General features: G+C 45.8%; 1 long non-coding RNA gene across 1 annotated transcript; it reads left to right on the forward strand.

Moving 5' to 3' along the window:
* The first annotated feature begins 3,326 nt into the window (after positions 1-3,326).
* LOC309484695 lies at positions 3,327-4,770 on the forward strand. The gene is made up of 2 exons (XR_014200943.1): positions 3,327-3,957; positions 4,600-4,770. It is a non-coding gene; the product is annotated as an uncharacterized lncRNA (long non-coding RNA).
* The last annotated feature ends 5,465 nt before the right edge of the window (positions 4,771-10,235 follow it).

Consider the following 10,235-nt stretch of genomic DNA (forward strand, 5'->3'; position numbering starts at 1 on the left):
TGACAAAATCAATAATATCAGACAGGTGATCAGCACATCATTGAGTTGCGCTGGGGTCAGACAGATCCGACCACCTGAGAAAGTAGTAACTTTGTTTGATTTCAAAAAAATTGATGGCAAAATTTTGGTAGAAACCGTACAGCACCTTAAAACATCAACATGCGCTCTTGACACACTTCCCACATCTTTTTTCAAAAGTGTGTTAAACAGTTTAGAAGCAGATCTTCTAGAAGTGGTAAATGCCTCACTTCTCTCTGGGAGTTTTCCAAACTCCCTGAAAACTGCAGTTGTCAAGCCCCTCCTGAAAAAGAACAATCTGGATAAGACCATATTAAGCAACTATAGACCGATCTCAAATCTTCCTTTCATAGGCAAGATCATAGAAAAAGTTATCTTCAATCAGCTGAACAAATTCTTAAGCTTGAATGGATACTTTGACAATTTTCAATCTGGTTTCCGACCGCATCACAGCACAGAGACAGCGCTCATAAAGAAAATAAACGATATTCGTTTAAATACTGATTCAGGCAAATTATCAGTGCTGGTACTACTCGACCTCAGTGCTGCATTTGACACTGTCGATCATAACATACTTCTTGACAGGCTGGAAAACTGGGTGGGGCTTTCTGGGATAGTCCTAAAATGGTTCAGGTCATACTTAGATGGGAGAGGTTATTATGTGAGTATAGGAGACCATAAGTCTGAGTGGACATCCATGACATGCGGAGTCCCTCAAGGCTCAATTCTTGCGCCACTCCTGTTCAACCTGTATATGCTCCCAATGAGCCAAATAATGAGAAAGAACCAAATTGCTTACCACAGCTATGCAGACGACACACAGATCTACTTAGTCCTATCGCCTAACGATTACAGCCCCATTGACTCCCTGTGCCAATGCATTGATGAAGTCAACAGTTGGATGTGCCAAAACTTTCTTCAGTTAAACAAAGATAAAACTGAAGTCATTGCATTTGGAAACAAAGATGAAGTTCTCAAGGTGAACGCATACCTTCACTCCAGGGGTCAAACAACTAAAAATCAAGTCAGGAATCTTGGTGTGACACTAGAGTCAGACCTTAGTTTCAGTAGTCATGTCAAAGCAATAACTAAATCAGCATACTATCATCTAAAAAATATTGCAAGAATTAGATGCTTTGTTTCCAGACAAGACTTAGAGAAACGTGTGCATGCTTTCATCACCAGCAGGGTGGATTATTGTAATGGACTCCTCACTGGCCTTCCCAAAAAGACCATAAGACAGTTGCAGCTCATACAGAACGCTGCCGCTAGGATTCTGAGCAGAACCAGAAAATATGAACATATCACACCAGTCCTCAGGTCTTTACACTGGCTCCCAGTTAGATTTAGGATTGATTTCAAAGTATTATTACTGGTATATAAATCATTCCATGGCCTAGGACCTCAATACATTGCAGATATGCTCACTGAATATAAACCCAACAGATCACTCAGATCATTAGGATCATATCAGCTAGAAATACCAAGGGTTCACTCTAAGCATGGTGAGTCTGCTTTTAGCTATTATGCCAGCCGCAGCTGGAACCAGCTTCCAGAAGAGATCAGATGTGCTCCTACAGTGGTCACATTCAAATCCAGACTCAAAACACTTTTGTTTAGCTATGCATTTACTGAATGAGCACTGTGCCACTGTTCGTCTGACTGTACTGTACTGTATTTCATTTTATTTTTCTAAACTGTTTTAATTATTCTTATTTCTTTTTATTATTTTAATTTCTTCTATGTAAAGCACTTTGAATTGCCATTGTGTATGAAATGTGCTATATAAATAAACTTGCCTTGCCTTGCCTTGCCTATTGATGCTGCCGCCATCAGTCCTACCAGCTTCTGAACCCTGTGGGCTGTCACCAGCTTCCCCTTCTGGAAGTGACCTAACGCCTTCTCCAGGCTGTCTATTCTCTGGGGAGTGAGACATGCTTCCATTGTTATGGAGTTGAAATATAGCCCCAGGAATTTCACCTGCTGTTGAGGCTGGAGACTGCTCTTCTTCCAGTTCACCATGAACCCCAGGGACTGAATGTGAGCTAGCACCTCCTCTGTGTTCCTGATCACCTGCTCTCGAGAAGGAGCACAAATTAAACAATCGTCCAGGTATGGCAGGATTTTGATACCTCGCAGCTGAAGGGGAGCTAGGGCAGCTGAGATCACCCGAGTAAAAATTCTCTGTGCCAAAGACAGGCCGAACGGTAGAACCTGGAACTGAAAGGCCTGGCCTTGAAAAGCAAAGCGGAGAAAAGGCCTGTGCTCTGGACAAATTGGAATGTGGAAATATGCATCCTTTAAATCCGGGGACGTGAACCATTCTCCTGCATGTATGGACTGCATTACCATCTTTGTATGAATCATTTTGAATGGAAGAATTTTTAAGTACTGGTTGAGGTGCCTGAGATCTAGAATGGGACGATGACCACCATCTTTTTTTGGAATTATGAAATAGGTTGAATAAAACCCAGTCTGCTGTGCGTTGAAGGGCACCTTTGTAATTGCTCCTTTTCGTAAAAGAGCTTGCACCTCTTCTCTCAATACGGGCTCCAATAGTGGGTCCTTGACCATAGTCATTCTGACGCCGTCGAAACTGTAGCCGATACCCGTGAGTTATTGTAGATAAAACCCACCACTCTCTCCCAACTGGCCCGTGAAAGTTGGGAGGAACAGTCGACGGTCAGCCCCTGACCCCTATGCAGGGCCGCCATCACGTCCTGCACCCTTTCGTGAACCTCTCTGTTGGGCTCCCCCACGGGACTGAAATCTCCTCTGGGGATAAGTGGCAGAATTTTGTCTTTGGCCACGAAAGCTCTGCCCTTGAACATTAACAGGATTGCCACTCATTTGTCTAGACCAAGCAGGTTGCTGTGGTCTTTGTGTTTCTCGAAACCTTGGTCTGAAGACTGGAGCTGGTTTATGACAAGCCCGCTGGACAGCTTCTCTCGTTGTAATGGAGCGCTCAGCCTTATCCAGCACCTCCTGAGAATTTGAATTAAAAATGTGACCGGGAATTACTGGCAAATTCATTAGTTCGCTTCTTATGGTCTCTGGCAAAGAGGTTTGTGCCAGCCATATCTGTCTACGACATAAAACAGCCGAAGACATAGCGTCCCCCACATCACGTGTCAATTGTGAATGGGCTGCCAGAGCAGAATCAACAAGGTTCCTAGAATCCTGGTCATCCGAACTTACGGTTTTCCGTAAGGCTGCTAAGAGGATAGCCAAAGCATTGCCTGTACGAGCAGCACGTGCAGTGGCATTAAAGGATCGTGAGATCAAACGGTCAGTTTTTGCACACTCCTTCTTGGGACAGCGAGGGTTAGCTGATGCATAGGCTGGTCCCAGAGTTGTCCATGATGCTATTTCTTGTTCTACCGGTGGCATGTCCCCCAGTCCAGTTTCTTTTGGGTAACGGGCATTGGCCAACCGTCTGCAGCCTGCATTGAATTGAGGCTTCTGAGATGGTTTCTTCCATGCTGTCCTCAACATTGAGGTATAATCATCTGCCACTGGAATGTAAGATGGAGAATTGGTCTGAGGTATGCCTTCCCAGACACCCCCAACAGGTGCAGGGTCAGACACAGAAGGCTGCAAACAAAGAATTTTTGCTGCACTAAATACTCTAGCAACAAGAGAATTTGCTGGAAAATCATCCTTCCCAGTTGATTCGTCATCCACTTCGGCAGAATCTGAATGGAGTCCTTCTCCTTGGCTCCCTCCTTCTGCCTGCGGTGCATTATCAACCAGCGAGTGGGGAGCAATAAGAGATAATACATCAGCATTTTCTGCGTCAGTGTCAGGATTACCCTGCTGCGCAGGTGGAGGAACGCATTCCTGACCAGAAGGTAGTGATGGTGAAAATGAGTGGTGAGCTTCAACTCTGTCCATCCTCTGTGCTAAACTCTGAATAGCAGCCAGGATCTGTAGTTGAGTGTCTGTGTTGCCACCCTCCGCTGGTGGAGCAGGAGTTGGGTGTTTAGCCACTTCCACCACTTTCTCATGGCCTGATCTGTGTTCATGGCGATCATGTGAGTGCCTGCGAGAACGCTTATGACTATGCCTGTCCGATGAGCGTTCCCTCTTCCTACCACGCTCAGGTACAGAACTGCATACTCTATTAGCGCGGTGAAGTCGTTCCCCTCTGGGCAGGTCACAAGCCGCACTGCAGGGATTGTCCACATCCTCTCTTAAATGAGCCATCCCCAGGCATGAAGGGCATTCCCTATGTCCATCACGGGGGTCCATTGCTGTTTGGCAATATCGGCAGCAATGAGAGGCCATAATACCCCCACACCAGGTAAGGCCACACACAATCCCACTGACTGCGCACAGCAGTAAAGGGTATATCAAGCCCACACAAAGCAAAGAAGGCCTGCACTTAGTACACGAACGTATTTAGCAGGCCTATATCAACCCCCAACAGCTGCGAACAGTGATATAGGGCTCCAAAAGGAGAAAATACTCACCAAAATTTTGTAATGAAGTATATTCACTAGGTTACTGATGGATACTCTGAAAGAAAACAGAAATAACCCATAATATTGAATGGCTAGTATGTTTAGAAACTAGCCTCAGAATATCTGAATAATACAATAAAACAAATCTCAATTAATAAGCACATATAGCATGAATTGAGTGTTTGTATTGAAATATTGAATGGCTAGTATGAAAACTAGCCTCAAATATCAATATAAACTTATCACAATTCAAGCATTTGAATTAAGTGATTGCACAGATAAACAAAAATAATACACAAAATAAAACACCACAATTCACAGGGGCACAAGGCACCTGCACCACTTGGGTGATGAATTGAATGGTAAATAACAATATAATTCGGTTCCTACCTGTACCAGGTCTCTAGAGGCGAGAAAGGTAAAGAGAACGAGTCGGAAGTTTAACTCACCTTTTATAGCGTGTGACGTTCCGCTTCCGGGGTCATGGGCATGACTTTGTTTACATAAGGTCTCGAGAGAAGGCGGAACGAAGGTTATCATCCTATTAGACCGTAGTGACGGTCAGAGTGAGGTCGAAACAGATAGCGCGTTTGCTTCATTTGTGGATTTCTATTAAAGACTATTTTAAACTTATTCTTCCTCATCGTATTCCTCATTGCAACACCCTGTGACAATGTGCACTAATAAATCATTTATAATAAACACTGCAATATCCCATAAAACCATTTTTTGGCAGTGGTAACTCTTCTAAAACTGCAACAAAAGAAACCTCTATAAATCCCAACATCATAGAAAATTAAACACCAACACATCTCTCATATTAGTCTTGTGCAAAAACACACGAAAAAACAATTAATTTCAACATTTATGATCCTTATAGCCGACTGCAAAACATACTGGAATCTAGAAATCTGCTAAAACTCATTCAGTTAAGGTTAATATTACCAGTTATTAAGTTCACATAACCGGTTTCCATTAAATATCTTGAACTTTCATATTTCAACTTTCATAATATTTGAGTGCAAATAACTAAAATGTTTTTAACTTTATTTAACCAGGAAAAGTCCCATTGAGTTACAGTAACTCTTCTCCCAGGGGGTCCTGGCCAAGACAGGCGGCCAAAAAGTAAAACATAAAATAAAAAAAATACATAAAAGACAGGACAAAGATTACACCCTACACCACAAATCTCTATACACTATACATACACAAACAAGACATTATACATAACATAAGCAAAAACATACAATTTAAAGGGTACCTAGTTAAAAGCAATTACACCGTTCAGTCAGAGTTGACTTTAGAAGGTTTTTTTAAGTATTAATAGATGGAAGTGATTCTAGATTTAAGGTGTTTTGGAGTTCATTCCAGACATTTGGTGCATATGATGAGAAAGCTTTTTTACCAAGTTCTGTTCTTGTTGATGGAATAATTAATAGTATTTTTTTTTTTTTTTTTTTTTACGACCTTGTCCTGTAAACACTATTTTGGTAAGTAAGCAAATTTGAAATGTAGAGGGGTAATTTACCCATTAAAAAAAAAAAATCAATAAATGGAATTTCCTTCTGAGGGAGAGGGAGGACCATTGTAGAGTTTCATACAGAGTGCAGTGGTGAGTCCTAGCTGCTGCACCTGTAATGAAACGTAAAGCTGAGTGATATAGTACATATAGTACATTTTAATAAAAATGAAGTAGAGTGCAAAACAAATTCTGCTATCATTTAGTCACGCTTAATGGATGCTGTTCGAAACCTGTATGAATGTCTTCCTGAAAAGATCATTTACAATATCTTGGAGCAATGTGTTCAGTAGACAAAACCAAAAGGAAAGTGTAAACAGTGTTTTGTGTGTGGATTGTGTGTGTTGTAGTGAATTGTATTGTGACTACTAATTTGAAAAGGGAGTCTGAATTGTTGTGTTCTGATGTATTTTGTGTGAGAATGGAAGTTCCCTGAGAGTAGGGAACGAGTATTGCGTAGCTATACGCAGTGAGGAACTCCTTTCCTCAGATTATTGAAGCCTATATTGGCTGCAGCAACTGCACACCCAATGGCGAGGCACCTCTGGGCGTGGCCAAAATGGGCGTGGCTATGTCTATAAGAGAGCCCGTAATTCGGCATTATAGCAGGTTTAAATCGACTGAGCGACAAGACCCTGACAGGTTACAATAGTGCGGCAGACTACGCAATACTCGTTCCCCACTCTCAGGGAACCGAGGTTACGTTAGTTACCGAGTACGTTCCCTTTCGAGAACGGTCACTTCGTATTGCATAGCTATAAGCAGTGGGGACGCAATGTAACACGCCGCACTATCAGTAACTGGTTGCACAACTGGAGCCTAGGAACCCACCGAGGCTCACAGAAACAAGCCAAAAACCAAAAAACCCATAAGTGACAGAACCAGACCTGAGTCGGGTTTTATAATAAGGGGATTAATGTGCTTATGAACAGTAATATGTCATACAGATAAGACCGGACACCGTCGGGTCTAAATCATACAGAGAGGACCTTAGCCTGCAGGCAAGGGACCTCCATGTTATAAAACCTCACAAATGTCGATGGCGAAGACCAACCAGCCACCGCACATATGTCCTGAATAGGTATACCAGAGGACCATGCCCATGAAGAGGCCATGCCCCTGGTCGAATGGGCTCTAGTGCCTATAGGGCAAACCTAACCCACTGAGGCGTATGCTAGAGAGATGGCATCCACTATCCATCTAGATAGTCTCTGCTTCGTGACTGGGGACCCTTTGGTTCGACCACAAAGAGCTATTCTAATTGCCTAAAAGGCGCAGAACGCTCCAAGTAGACCTTTAAAGCTCTGACTGGGCAGAGCAAATTAGCCTCCCCATCACTATCGTAGGGGGAAAGAGCTGATAATGTGATTACCTGGGCTCTAAATGGCGTTGAGAGCACTTTAGGTACATATCCATGTCTTGGTTTGAGCATGACTTTGGAGTCACCGACCCCAAACTCCAAACAGGAAGGACTCACAGAGAGAGCCTGCAAATCTCCCACTCGCTTAACTGATGCCAGTGCCAGCAGGAGAGCAGTTTTCAGCTCAAATGGCTTAAGATCAACCGACTGTCGCGGCTCAAATGGTGGACCCTTCAGGGCCCCAAGGACCGTGGAGAGGTCCCAGGCCGGTACAGAAGGGGGCATGGAGGGGTTCATCCTCCTGGCTCCTTTTAGAAAACGCACAACAAGGTCGTTTCTTCCTAGTGATTGGCCAGCCACAGGAGCATCAGCTGTTATGGCTGCCACGTACACTTTGAGCGTGGATGGGGAGCGACCCGCGTCCAACAGCTCTTGTAGGAAGGAGAGTACCACTGAGAGTACCACCTCGCATGACTGAGGTTTGAAGTGTCTATCGGTGCACCAGCCAGAGAATACTGACCACTTTAGGGCATAGAGGCGCCTGGTAGATGGAGGTCTAGCCTCAGTGATGGTATTCAAGACCTTCTCAGAGAGAAGGATACACATGGAGGGCCCATAAGTCAGGGCGAGGGTGCCAAATCGTCCCGTTCGCTTGTGTGAGGAGATCTTTCCTCACTGGGACAGGCCAAGGGACTTTGTCCGTCATCTGAGCCAGCTCTGGAAACCACGCCCGGGATTTCCAGAGGGGGGCTACTAGGAGGACTGGGCATCCACTCTCTCTGACCCGTTTGATGACCTGAGGGATCATGGAGACGGGGGGAAACACATAAAGAGGGCGACTGGGCGCCATCTTTCTCAAGGCGAAGAGGTCGACCTCGGCCTCGCCGATCACACTCCATTTCAGATGAACTGTCTGTGGGTTGAGAGACCACTTGCCTGGGGGAGTGTTGTCTCGAGATAGCATGTCCGTACCCAGATTTTGGATGCCAGGGACATGCGCTGCTCTCAGAGAGCTCAGGTCGGCTTGCGCCCAGAGAAGGATGTCTTCTCGCCATGGTATACAGGTTGCCCGACCTGAGACAACCTTGGCGATTTATATAGGACACCACTGACATGTTGTCCATGCGGACTAAGACGTGGTGTCCCCTGAGGTTTGGCGGAAACGCATTCAGGGCTAAACAGACTGCTCTCATTTCCAGGCAGTTGATGTGTAAGCTCTTCTCTGGGCTCAACCAGAGGCCGGAGACAGGCTTGCCCTTGAGAAGTGCCACCCAACTTTGGTTGGAGGCATCTGTAAAAAACACTTTCCTCCTGGAGGTCACACCCATGGTCACGCCCGCCTGGTACCAGTCCTGGGCCTGCCAGGGAACCAAGGCCCTTAAACAGCCGTGATTCACCATAATGTGCCGGATCCTCGACTGCAATGCATGGGCTGGCACACGGCACTTAAGCCAGTGTTGGAGCGGGCGCATATGCAGTAATCCCAAACAGAGTACTGGTGATGCAGCTGCCATGAGACCTAGAAGTTTCTGAAACTTCCTGAGGGGCGTGGTCGCGCCTGCCCTGAAGGAGGCTATCAGCCTCCTATCTATGTATAGAGAGAGCGAGCTCTGGTGTGAGCCGCGCTCTCATAGTTGTAGAGTCGATAACTGTGCCCAGAAAGATTACGTTTTGGCTGGGTAACAGTTTGCTCTTGGGTAAATTGATTCTGAGCCCCAGACATTCCAAATGGCTGAGGAGCAAAGATCTGTGTGCCAATAGTTCGGTCCTCGACTGGGCCAGAATGAGCCAGTCGTCGAGATAATTCAGCACGCACACTCCCTGATGCCTCAGGGTAGAAAGCGCCGCGTCCATGCACTTTGTAAATGTACGGGGTGCCAGAGACAGATCGAACGGTAGGACTGTGTATTGATAAACCTGCTCCTCGAAGGTGAATTTCAAGAATGGCCTGTGATGGGGCGCTATCTGAATATGAAAGTAGGCGTCTTTCAGATCCACCATAAAAAACCAACCCCCCCGGGCAAAATTGAGCAGGGATATGTCTGGTAGTTAGCATTCTGAATGGCCGTCTCATGAGGGCTTTGTTCAGATGTCTCAAGTCTAAAATGGGTCTGATGCCGCCGTCTTTTTTCGGTACAAGAAAATAGCGGCTGTAAAACCCCGAATGACTCAGCGCGAGGGGGACTAATTCTATCGCCTATTTTGCTAGAAGATTTTATAGTCTCGATGACCACCTGAAACCTTTGGGGTCTGCGAGCAAATTGAAGCGAGTAACCTCGTTTTATAGTGTTTATGACCCAACTCGACACACCAGGGATGGCTTGCCTGGGCCTTTGTGGCTAGGGTTTGACACATTTTTGGGGATGGGCCGCCTAACACAGGGGGACCTGATACCCTTATGTTGTGATTTGTGCTTTATTTGGGTCGCTGTGAAAACAGCATTTGTTTGTAGGGGCGTGCGCAGTGCAGCAGGCCCAGTTTCTACAGTATAGAAATCTCCAGCAGCCTGAACTAAACAGGGAGCTGTGAGATTTATAAGAGCTTTCTTTGAGGGTGGTCCGGCTAGCGTGAGACTCGAGCCCTCTCTTTTTTCCTCTGTTGCTAGGAGGTCTTTGGAGGCCTAGGGTCTAACACAATGCTGGGTCGGGGGCCCTGGCGTTGAGGCAACGGATAACGCTTAGCTGGTCGTGAGTGGCGGTGGGTATCAGCCACAGGGCGGGGCTGAGAGACCCACGTCGCTGGCTTTGCTGGCGGCGTGGTCTTGGGCCAACTCGAGACGGAGCTGGAGCGTTTAGGCAGGAAGTGACGCATGGCTTGGGACGACTTCTGCGCTTCGGTGTACCTTTCAGAGAATCCCTTCACAGCCGGGCCGAAG

Source organism: Leuciscus leuciscus, assembly GCF_965113295.1.
Source record: "Leuciscus leuciscus genome assembly, chromosome: 21".
NCBI lineage: Eukaryota > Metazoa > Chordata > Actinopteri > Cypriniformes > Leuciscidae > Leuciscus > Leuciscus leuciscus.